The sequence below is a fragment of the Arachis stenosperma genome, chromosome 9, assembly GCF_014773155.1.
Source record: "Arachis stenosperma cultivar V10309 chromosome 9, arast.V10309.gnm1.PFL2, whole genome shotgun sequence".
Lineage (NCBI taxonomy): Eukaryota > Viridiplantae > Streptophyta > Magnoliopsida > Fabales > Fabaceae > Arachis > Arachis stenosperma.
In genome coordinates, this window is record NC_080385.1 from 92,795,895 (window position 1) to 92,805,781 (window position 9,887).

Sequence of the window (9,887 nt, forward strand, 5' to 3'; positions counted from 1 at the left end):
TCTGAATGGAGCATCATAGGTATTTTCTATGATGGTCTCTCTGAACTATCCAAGATGTCTTTGGATAGCTCTGTTGGAGGATCTCTTCATCTGAAGAAGACGCCTACAGAAGCTCAAGAGCTCATTGAAATGGTTGCAAATAACCAATTCATGTACACTTCTGAAAAGAATCCTGTGAACAATGGGACAAGTCAGAAGAAAGGAATTCTTGAGATTGATGCTCTGAATGCCATACTGGCTCAGAACAAGATATTGACACAACAAGTCAATTTGATTTCTCAATGTCTGTCTGGACTGCAAAATGCACCAAGCAGTACTAAGGATGCTTCATCTGAGGAAGAAGCTTATGATCATGAGAACCCTTCAATGGAAGAGGTGAATTACCTAGGAGAACCCTATGGAAACACCTATAATTCTTCATGGAGAAATCACCCAAATTTCTCATGGAAGAATCAAGAGAAACCTCAACAAGGTTTCAACAACAACAATGGTGGAAGAAACAGGTTTAGCAATGGCAAGCCTTTTCCATCATCTTCTCAGCAACAGACAGAGAATTCTAAGCAGAACCCCTCTGACTTAGCAACCATGGTCTCTGATCTAATCAAAACCACTCAAAGTTTCATGACTGAAACAAGGTCCTCCATTAGGAATTTGGAGGCACAAGTGGGACAGCTGAGTAAGAAAATTACTGAACTCCCTCCTAGTACTCTCCCAAGCAATACAGAAGAAAATCCAAAAGGAGAGTGCAAGGCCATCAACATGGCCGAATTTGGAGAGGAAGGAGAGGAAGTGAACGCCACTGAGGGAGACCTCAATGGGCGTGCACTAACCTCCTCTGAGTTCCCCAATGAGGAACCATGGGAATCTGAGGCTCAAAATGAGACCATAGAGATTCCATTGGACTTACTCCTGCCTTTCATGAGCTCTGATGAGTATTCCTCCTCTGAAGAGGATGAGTATGTCACTAAAGAGCAAGTTGCTAAATATCTTGGAGCAATCATGAAGCTAAATGACAAGTTATTTGGAAATGAGACTTGGGAGGATGAACCCCCTTTGCTCACCAAAGAACTGGATGACTTGTCTAAGCAGAAATTACCTCAAAAGAGACAAGATCCTGGGAAGTTTTCCATACCTTGTACCATAGGCACCATGACCTTCAAGAAGGCTCTGTGTGACTTAGGGTCAAGTGTAAACCTCATGCCTCTCTCTGTAATGGAGAAGCTAGGGATCTTTGAGGTACAAGCTGCAAGAATCTCACTAGAGATGGCAGACAACTCAAGAAAACAAGGTCATGGACTTGTAGCGAATGTTTTGGTAAAAGTTGAAGACCATTACATCCCTACTAATTTCATAGTCCTAGAGACTGGGAAGTGCATGGATGAAACCATCATCCTTGGCAGACCCTTCCTGGCCACAGCAAAGGCTGTGATTGATGTTGATAGAGGAGAGTTGATCATTCAAGTGAATGAAGAATCCTTTGTGTTTAAGGCTCAAGGATATCCCTCTGTCACCATGGAGAGGAAGCATGAAGAGCTTCTCTCAAATCAGAGACAAGCAGAGCCCCCACAGTCAAACTCTAAGTTTGGTGTTGGGAGGCCACAACCAAACTCTAAGTTTGGTGTTGAACCCCCACATTCAAACTCTAAGTTTGGTGTTGGGAGGTTCCAACATTGCTCTGAGTATCTGTGAGGCTCCATAAGAGCCCTCTGTCAAGCTACTGACATTAAAGAAGCGCTTGTTGGGAGGCAACCCAATGTTATATTTTATCTACTTTCTTTTGTTATTTTATGTTTTTTGTAGGATTGATGATCATAAGAAGTCACAAAATCAATTGAAAAAGCAAAAACAGAATGAAAAACAAGAAGAAAAACAGCACACCCTGGAGGAAGAACTCACTGGCGTTTAAACGCCAGTGAGGCTAGCAGTTGGGCGTTTAACGCCCAGTCTAGCACCATTCTGGGCGTTTAACGCCAGAAAGGGGCACCAGACTGGCGTTAAACGCCAGGAAAGGGCAAGAACCTGGCGTTAAACGCCAGAAAGGGGCACCAGCCCGGCGTTTAACGCCAGATTTGGCACAAAACGTGATTTTGATTGCCATTTGGTGCAGGGATGACTTTTCCTTGACACCTCAGGATCTGTGGACCCCACAGGATCCCCACCAACCCCACCACACTCTCTCTTCTTCACCCATTCACCAATCACCTCAACACCTCTTCCCCATAAACCCTTCTTCACTCCTTTATTTTTACACCACCTAAACACCACTTCTCCCCATCCTTGGCCGAACACAAAGCCATCTCCCTCTCCTCTATTTCTTCTTCTTCTACTCTCATCTTTCTTCTTTTGCTCGAGGACGAGCAAACCTTTTAAGTTTGGTGTGGTAAAAGCATTGCTTTTTGTTTTTCCATAACCATTTATGGCATCCAAAGCCGGTTCAACTGAGAAGGCATGACCTCAAGCCCATCACTAAGAAAAGGATGGAGCAAACAAAAGATCCTCCTCCATGAAATTAGAGAAGATCAAAGAATCATGAGAGAGGAGCAACAAAGACAAGGAAGAGACATTGAGGAGCTCAAGCACTCCATAGGATCTTCAAGAGGAAGAACAAAGCCGCCATCACTAAGGTGGACCCGTTCTTTAATCTCCTTGTTCTTTATTTTCTGTTTTTCGAAATTTTCATGCTTTATGTTTATCCATGTTTGTGTCTTATGATCATTAGTGTCTTAGTGTCTATGCCTTAAAGTTATGAATGTCCTATGAATCCATCACCTTTCTTAAAAGAAAACTGTTTTTATCACAAAAGAACAAGAAGTACAGGATTTCAAATTCATCTTTAAAACTAGCTTAATTAGTTTGATGTGGTGACAATACTTTTTGTTTTCTGAATGTATGCTTGAACAGTGCATATGTCTTTTGAATTTGTTGTTCATGAATGTTAAAATTGTTGGCTCTTGAAAGAATGATGAAAAAGGAGACATGTTACTGAGGATCTGAAAAATCATAAAAATGATTCTTGAAGCAAGAAAAAGCAGTGAATACAAAAAAAAAACGAAAAAAAAGGGAGAAAAAGAAAAAGAAAGAAAAAGAAAGAAATAAAGTTGTGATCCAAGGCAAAAAGAGTGTGCTTAAGAACCCTGGACACCTCTAATTGGGGACTTTAGCAAAGCTGAGTCACAATCTGAAAAGGTTCACCCAATTATGTGTCTGTGGCATGTATGTATCCGGTGGTAATACTGGAAGACAGAGTGCTTTGGGCCACGGCCAAGACTCAATAAGTAGCTGTGTTCAAGAATCATCATACTTAACTAGGAGAATCAATAGCACTATCTGGATTCTGAGTTCCTAAAGAAGCCAATCATTCTGAATTTCAAAGGATAGAGTGAGATGCCAAAACTGTTCGGAGGCAAAAAGCTACTAGTCCCGCTCATCTAATTTGGAGCTAAGTTTCATTGATAATTTGGAGTCTATAGTATATTCTCTTCTTTTTATCTTATTTGATTTTCAGTTGCTTGAGGACAAGCAACAATTTAAGTTTGGTGTTGTGATGAGCGGATAATTTGTACGCTTTTTGGCATTGTTTTTAGTATGTTTTTGGTAGTTTGAGTTGAGTTTTTAGTATATTTCTATTAGTTTTTAGTTAAAATTCACTTTTCTGGACTTTACTATGAGTTTGTGTGTTTTTCTGTGATTTCAGGTATTTTCTGGCTGAAATTGAGGGATCTGAGCAAAAATCTGATCCAGAGACTCAAAAGGACTGCAGATGCTGTTGGATTCTGACCTCCCTGCACTCGAAGTGGATTTTCTGGAGCTAAAGAAACCCAATTGGCGCGCTCTCAACGGCGTTGGAAAGTAGACATCCTGGGCTTTCCAGCAATATATGATAGTCCATACTTTGCCCAAGATTTGATGGCCCAAACCGGCGTTCAAAGTCACCCTCAGAAATTCCAGCGTTAAACGCCGGAACTGGCACCAAAATGGGAGTTAAACGCCTAAACTGGCATAAAAGCTGGCGTTTAACTCCAAGAAGAGTCTCTACACGAAAATGCTTCATTGCTCAGCCCAAGCACACACCAAGTGGGCCCGGAAGTGGATTTTTATGTCATTTACTCATCTCTGTACACCCTAGGCTACTAGTTTTCTATAAGTAGGACCTTTTACTATTGTATTTTCATCTTTGGATTATTTTTAGATCCTTTGATCATCTTTGGACATCTAGTTCTTAGATCATTGGGAGGCTGGCCATTCGGCCATGCCTAGACCTTGTTCTTATGTATTTTCAACGGTGGAGTTTCTACACACCATAGATTAAGGTGTGGAGCTCTGCTGTACCTCGAGTATTAATGCAATTACTATTGTTCTTCTATTCAATTCCGCTTGTTCTTTGTCCAAGATATCACTTGTTCTTCAACTTGATGAAGGTGATGATCCGTGACACTCATCATCATTCTCACTCATGAACAAAGTGACTGACAACCACTCTTGTTCTACAAGCATCTGAGGCTTAGTGAATATCTCTTGGATTCCTGATAACACGATGCATGGTTGATCGCCTGACAACCGAGTGCTCGCCTGACAAACGAGCCAGCCATTCCGTGACATCAGAGTCTTCGTGGTATAGGCAAGAACTGATGGCGGCATTCAAGAGAATCCGGAAGGTCTAACCTTGTCTGTGGTATTCTGAGTAGGATTCAATGATTGAATGACTGTGACGTGCTTCAAACTCCTAGCAGGCGGGGCGTTAGTGACAGACGCAAAAGGATCAATGGATTTTATTCCGGCCTGACCGAGAACCGACAGCTGATTAGCCATATGCTGTGACAGAGCATGGGAACATTTTCACTGAGAGGATGGGAGGTAGTGATGAGCGGATAATTTGTATGCTTTTTGGCATTGTTTTTAGTATATTTTTAGTATGATCTAGTTAGTTTTTAGTATATTTTTATTAGTTTTTAGTTAAAATTCACTTTTCTGGACTTTACTATGAGTTTGTGTGTTTTTCTGTGATTTCAGGTATTTTCTGGCTGAAATTGAGGGACCTGAGCAAAAATCTGATCCAGAGACTCAAAAGGACTGCAGATGCTGTTGGATTCTGACCTCCCTGCACTCGAAGTGGATTTTCTGGAGCTACAGAAGCCCGATTGGCGCGCTCTCAACGGCGTTGGAAAGTAGACATCCTGGGCTTTCCAGCAATATATAATAGTCCATACTTTGCCCAAGATTTGATGGCCCAAACTGGCGTTCAAAGTCACCTCAAGAAATTCCAGCGTTAAACGCCGGAACTGGCACCTAATTGGGAGTTAAACGCCCAAACTGGCACTAAAGCTGGCGTTTAACTCCAAGGAGAGTCTCTACACGAAAAAGCTTCATTGCTCAGCCCAAGCACACACCAAGTGGGCCCGGAAGTGGATTTTTATGTCATTTACTCATCTATGTACTAGTTTTCTATAAGTAGGACCTTTTACTATTGTATTAGAGACTTTTGGGGGTAGCTATCTTTGTTTTATGCTATCTTAGACCATTGGGAGGCTGGCCATTCGGCCATGCCTGGACCTTGTTCTTATGTATTTTCAACGGTGGAGTTTCTACACACCATAGATTAAGGTGTGGAGCTCTGCTGTACCTCGAGTATTAATGCAATTACTATTGTTCTTCCATTCAATTCCGCTTGTTCTTTGTCCAAGATATCACTTGTTCTTCAACATGATGAAGGTGATGATTGACGCCCATCACCATTCTCACCCATGAACAAGGTGACTGACAACCATTCTTGTTCTACAAGCATCTGAGGCTTAGTGAATATCTCTTGGATTCCTGATTGCACGATGCATGGTTGATCGCCTGACAACCGAGTGCTCGCCTGACAAACGAGCCAACCATTCCGTGAGGTCAGAGTCTTCGTGGTATAGGCAGGACCTGATGGCGGCATTCAAGAGAATCCGGAAGGTCTAAACCTTGTCTGTGGTATTCTGAGTAGGATTCAATGACTGAATGACTGCGACATGCTTCAAACTCCTGAGGGCGGGGCGTTAGTGACAGACGCCAAAAGAATCAATGGATTCTATTCCGGTCTGATTGAGAACCGACAGATGAATTCCGCTATGCTGTGACGGAGCATATTTAATCGCTTTCACTGAGAGGATGGGAGGTAGCTGCTGACAACAGTGAAACCCTACACGAGCTTGCCATGGAAAGGAGTAAGAAGGATTGGATGAAGGCAGTAGGAAAGCAGAGAGACGGAAGGAAAGGCATCTTCATACGCTTGTCTGAAGCTCTTACACCAATGATATACATAAGTATCACTATCTTTATCTTTATATTATTTTCGTTCATCATCATATACAATTGAGTTTGCCTGACTAAGATTTACAAGATGACCATAGCTTGCTTCAATGCTAACAATCTCCGTGGGATCGACCCTTACTCACGTAAGGTATTACTTGGACGACCCAGTGCACTTGCTGGTTAGTTGTGCGAAGTTGTGTAATGCCATGGAATTGAACCACCAAGTTTTGGAGTTCATGACCAGGGATTATGAGAGTTGTGAAAAGTATTGTTCACAATTTCGCGCACCAAGTTTTTGGCGCCGTTGCCGGGGATTGTTCATGTTTGAGCAAGCTTTTGGTAACAATGCCTGGGATTGTTCTAGTTTGGACAACTGACGGTTCATCTTGTTGCTTAGATTAGGTATTTATTTTTTTCGAAATTCTTGAAGATGAATTCTAGAGTTTCATGATGATTTGTTGAAATCTGGCTGGCTGAGAAGCCATGTCTAATCTGATTGGACCGAGGTTTCAACTTATCACCACAAGAGCTTGTTGATTTTCATCAATTTTGCTTTTGGAGCAGTGATCTGCTAAGGCTTGGCTGACCTTTGGTCATGTCTAGTGTTTTGGACCGAAGCTTTCCTTGAAAGCTTGGCTGGCTGTGAAGCCATGTCTAATGCCTGGACCGGAGTCTTAGACTAGCATTGCACTGATTCCTGGAATTCTCATTAAGAATTTTGATACCTTTTCCCACTTAATTTTCGAAAAACACAAAAAAATTACAAAATAAAAAAAAAACCAAAAATATTTGATGTTTCTTGCTTTAGTCTAGTGTCTCATCTTAAGTTTGGTGTCAAATGCATGTTTTTGTCATATTTTTCGAATCCATGCATGTACTTCTTTGTTTTGATCTTTAAATTCTATTGACTTGAGTGTTCATGTGTCTCATATAGTGTCAGTAGCACACAAACTGCTAAGTTTGGTGTCTTGCATGCATTGTTAATTGATTCCTGTTGCATTTTGATTACTAAAAATCCAAAAATATTTTTAATTTGTGTCTTTTCAAGTCAATGATACAAAGAATTGAAGATTCAGAACATACTGCAGAGGAATTATACAGAAAAAGCTGAGCATTCAAAAATGCCCAGTGAAGAAGGCAGACTGGCGTTTAAACGCCAGCCAGGGTACCTGGTTGGGCGTTTAACGCCCAAAGAGGTAGCATTTTGGGCGTTAAACGCCAGAATGTATACCATTCTGGGCGTTTAACGCCAGGATGGTGCTAGGAGGAAGATTTTGTTTTCAAAATCAATTTTTTTTCAAGTTTTCAAAGTTTTTCAAAACCAAATCTTTTTCAAATCATATCTTTTCAATCAAATGTTTTCAAAATTAATTTCTTTCCTTTTTCAAAGATACTTACTATCAATTAATGATTTGATTGAACATTTTTTGCCTTTTCTATTAAGAAAGGTTTTATGTTTGAATCATATCTTTTCTTGTTAGGCAAGTCATTAATATTTTTTTTAAAAATCATATCTTTTCAAATTGTTTTCAAATCATATCTTTTAAAATTGTTTTCAAATCATATCTCCTCAATCACATCTTTTTAAAACCATAACTTTTCAATCAAATCTTTTTAACCTCATCTTTTTCAAAATAGTTTTCAACCAAATCTTTTTAACTTCTAATTTCAAAATCTTTTTCAAAAATCACTTTAATTCTTCCCCACTTTCAATTTTCGAAAATTATCAATCAATTTTTAAAATGTTTTTGACATCTTTCTAATTAATTTTCGAAAATCCTCTTCCCTCCTTCTTACATCCTTCTATTTATGGAGTACTACTCCTTCTTAATGCACAATTCGAACTCTAACTAATCAAGTTCGAATTCTTCTACCTTCTTTTCTTCTATTTTTCTTTTCCTCTGACACTTCAAGGAATCTCTGTACTGTGACATAGAGGATTCCACATTTCTCTTGTTCTCTTCTCTTTCATATGAGCAGGAGCAGAGACAAAGGCATTCTTGTTGAAGCTGACCCTGAACCCGAGAGAACCTTGAAGAGAAAGCTAAGAGAAGCCAAGGCACAACTCTCTTTAGAGGACCTGACCGAATTCTTCAAGGAAGAAGAACACATGGCAGCCGAAAACAACAACAATGCCAACAATGCAAGGAAGGTGCTGGGTGACTTCACTGCACCTACTCCTGATTTCTATGGGAGAAGCATCTCTATCCCTGCCATTGGAGCAAACAACTTTGAGCTTAAGCCTCAATTAGTTTCTCTAATGCAACAGAATTGCAAGTTCCATGGACTTCCAATGGAAGATCCTCATCAGTTCTTAGCTGAATTCTTGCAAATCTGTGACACAGTCAAGACTAATGGGGTTAACCCTGAGGTCTACAGACTGATGCTATTCCCTTTTGCTGTAAGAGACAGAGCTAGAATATGGTTGGATTCTCAACCTAAAGAAAGCTTGGACTCTTGGGAAAAGCTAGTCAATGCCTTCTTGGCAAAGTTCTTTCCACCACAAAGATGGAGCAAGCTTAGAGTGGAAGTCCAAACCTTCAGACAGAAGGATGGAGAATCCCTCTATGAAGCTTGGGAAAGATACAAACAATTAATCAGAAAATGTCCCTCAGACATGCTTTCTGAATGGAGCATCATAGGTATTTTCTATGATGGTCTCTCTGAACTATCTAAGATGTCCTTGGATAGCTCTGCTGGAGGATCTCTTCATCTGAAGAAGACGCCTGCAGAAGCTCAAGAATTGATTGAAATGGTTGCAAATAACCAATTCATGTACACTTCTGAAAGGAATCCTGTAAACAATGGGACTAGTCAGAAGAAAGGAGTTCTTGAGATTGACACTCTGAACGCCATATTGGCTCAGAACAAGATATTGACTCAACAAGTCAATTTGATTTCTCAAAGTCTGTCTGGAATGCAAAATGCACCAAACAGTACTAAGGATGCTTCATCTGAGGAAGAAGCTTATGATCCTGAGAACCCTTCCATGGAAGAGGTGAATTACCTAGGAGAACCCTATGGAAACACCTATAATTCTTCATGGAGAAATCACCCAAATCTCTCATGGAAGAATCAAGAGAGACCTCAACAAGGTTTCAATAACAATAATGGTGGAAGAAACAGGTTTAGCAATAGCAAGCCTTTTCCATCATCTTCTCAACAACAGACAGAGAGTTCTAAGCAGAGTACTTCTGACTTAGCAACAATGGTCTCTAATCTAATAAAGACCACTCAAAGTTTCATGAATGAAACAAAGTCCTCCATCAGAAATTTGGAAGGACAAGTGGGTCAGCTGAGCAAGAAAGTTACTGAACTCCCTCCTAGCACTCTCCCAAGTAATACAGAAGAAAATCCAAAAGGAGAGTGCAAAGCCATAACCATGGCCGAATGTGGAGAGGAAAGAGAGGAGGAGGACGCCACTGAGGAAGACCTCAGTGGGCGTGTACCAATCTCCTCTGAGTTCCTCAATGAGGAACAATGGGAATCTGAGGCTCAAAATGAGACCATAGAGATTCCATTGGACTTACTTCTCCCATTCATGAGCTCTGATGAGTATTCTTCCTCTGAAGAGGATGAGTATGTCACTGAAGAGCAAGTTGCTA

The 9,887-nt window shown here is 40.6% G+C and overlaps 1 non-coding gene across 1 annotated transcript; it reads right to left on the reverse strand.

The window, feature by feature from the left end:
• Positions 1 to 8,797: 8,797 nt before the first annotated feature.
• On the reverse strand, positions 8,798 to 8,905 carry LOC130952447 (small nucleolar RNA R71). The gene has a single exon (XR_009074626.1). It is a non-coding gene; the product is annotated as a small nucleolar RNA R71 (small nucleolar RNA).
• Between the last annotated feature and the right edge of the window lie 982 nt (positions 8,906 to 9,887).